We start from the raw sequence: 2,846 nt of genomic DNA, 5'->3' as shown, positions 1-2,846 counted from the left end.
TTTTGTATCATTAACATATGTAATCCTAGAGAGACTTGTTTCTACCCAAAATAGGCTTGTATGACCTTTTCCGTATAGGAACCTTCTTGAAGGCAATTGTCATGGATTTTTCAATATCTCCTCTAGGCTAAGCATCAGAAGTTTCTTCAGTGGCCCCTTATGTGACATGACTTTAAGAAGTTCATTGCCATCTTGGTTATTCTTAAATTCTCTGGTAGCTAAGCCAAGCTTATTTCCACATGCGTGAAAGATGGATGGGTGGTAAGGCCTATGGTCCTGAACTAGTAAATGAATTAACATATGTGAAAGTATTTTTACAACTTAAAACACTTTGTAAACACAAGATACTATTAAAACATATCTCCTTCATAGAAGGCAACTTGGCAAAGCATATTAGAAACTTGCAACTCAAAATATGGTCTAAGGGTACACCTGGCATCACCTGGAAGCTTGCAAGAAACAATTTCAGGCCCACCTCATATCCATTAAATCCCACCTGCATTTTGACAAGATCTCCAAGTGTTTCATTTGCACATTAAAGTCTGAGGACCTCTGTAAACTTAAAAATATGCAAACACTTTCACTAAGCAATCCTTGTTTTTAGGTATTTATCCTGAGAAAATGATTAGGTTAAGTACACAGCATTTTTATAACAGCAAAATCTTACAAAGAAAGTTCCACTAATAGAAAATTGGCCAAGGTGCTTTACGGTTCTTCTATGAATACACCATTTGCCAGCCAAGGCTAACTCTATAAAGCAAGCTGGTTCTTCTCAGCTGGTGCTGGTACCTAGAAGATGCCTGCTCCTCAGCTGATGCATGCCACCGTGAACATAGATGTATGTTTAGTTGACACAAAAGGCCATTAATATCCCCACATCAGTTATCCCTGGAGGAGAACTAAGCCATCTGCCTCCATCATCTTTTAAGGGTTCAGTCAGTTTAAAAATTTGCTTCTATACCTAGGTATTTTCTTTTCTCTTTATGTTGGTCAGGTACAATTATTTTTAACAGGGCTTCCATCAATATCATAACTACCTAGAGAAGACATTGCAAAGATAAAATTGGAGAATTGTTAACAGGCTGTTAACAAAATGTGTACCCAACTGCCAATGAAGTGGCTTGATTTTTTTCTTTTTTTAAAATTTTTCTTTTGTATCCTTTTATTTACTTATTTTTTAGAGACACGGTCTCACTCTGTTACCCAGGCTGGCGTACAATGGCACAATCATAGCTCACTGCAGTCTCGACCTCCAGGGCCTCAAGCAATCCTCCCACCTCAGCCTTCCAAGTAGCTGAGACTACAAGTGCATGCTGCCATGCCTGACTGATTTTTTGTTTTTTGTAGAGATGAAGTCTCACTATGTTGCCCAGGCTGACCTTGAACTCCTAGGCTCAAGCAATACCCTACCCTGGCCTCCCAAACTGCTGGGATTACAGGCATGAGCCACTGTGCCTGGCCTTTTTTCATTTTAACTGAGAAATGTGTTCAGCTCTTTTGTTCCTTAGTCATTGATCATCACTTTTGTTATATCTGTTAGTCTTGTCATAGAGTTGCTGCACTTATTACACAGAGAAGGCCTTTTATCACGACCAATTTATTTTAGGAAATTTCAGGGAAAACGTTTTTCTAGAACACCTTATTTGACATTATAAAACAACTCTTCACTCTTGCACTCCAGACCTCCCTTTCCAGTTTTCTTTTTCTCCATAGTGGTCATCACCACTTGTTTTATTTTATTGATGGGCTGTCTGGCTCCCTCAACTACAAAGTAAACTCCACAAGGGCAGAGAGTTTTGTCTCTTTTATTCATTGCTGTACCTGCATCACTTAGAAAGTTTCTGGCACCTAGGAAGTGTTCAGTAAATATTTATTGAATAAGTTTATGTAAAACGTCTCAGACTCCTTAGAGAAACTGGTCTTTTGGGGTTGGAGAATAAAGTTCTTTACCTCATCAGTTAGACTCTATCTAAGGTACACAAGGGCTTGCTAGTCTCCTAAGTTAGTCTGCTAATAAATGTTAACCCTAATAACTGAAATTGTTAGCAGAGGTAATTATCCAGTTCTATATCAAGGCAAAAAGACAGCAGTGGATAGAAAGATCTTAGAAGTCCCACTAGGTTCATCCAAGCCACCATACACATAGGCAGAAAAATCAAAATAAGACATGAGTCTGGACAGGGTGAGCAATCTGGGAAAAGATGAACACAGTATGCTAGGACCCAGAAATCATCAAGTCTATGAAAACTAAGCCAGAACACAAATGTGAATTCCATAAGATCAGGAACATAATCTGTCTTGCTCATCCAGGCATGGTAATCTGCCAGAAATAGTGCTTAACTGTAAGAACTGAATATTTGTTAGATAATTAAACCATCAACTAAATGAGATTCATGCAACCTTGAAAAATGCTGCTATAGGTACACAATATTGATATACTAGAAAGTTAAAAAATCAAGTTGGAAATTAGACTATTCCATTTTTGTTTGTGTATATGTATCTATAAATAGGTGGAAGGATATACCAAAATGTCAACAGCAGTTACCTCTGGGTGGTGAGGTTAGGAGTAATCTTAACCTTGTTATTTATCCCTATATGTTCATTTGTGAATGAATATTTATTACATCATTATAAAAAGGATTTTTAAACTATCTCTATGTTTAAGAGTATATGTTGCTACTATGTAAGAGTATATGCTGTTACTGTAAAGACATTGCATTACTACTATTGACCTCAGAGCACACGCCTCTTGCCTAATTCTAGGACTCCTAGCTAAGTCTTTGGAGTTTCAGCTGGAAGAATGCTGGAGGAATACGGAGCTCCTCCCATTTCTCACAGCCACCTCC

Source organism: Pan paniscus, chromosome 1 (assembly GCF_029289425.2).
Source record: "Pan paniscus chromosome 1, NHGRI_mPanPan1-v2.0_pri, whole genome shotgun sequence".
NCBI classification, from domain to species: domain Eukaryota; kingdom Metazoa; phylum Chordata; class Mammalia; order Primates; family Hominidae; genus Pan; species Pan paniscus.
This window is presented reverse-complemented; position numbering follows the sequence as displayed.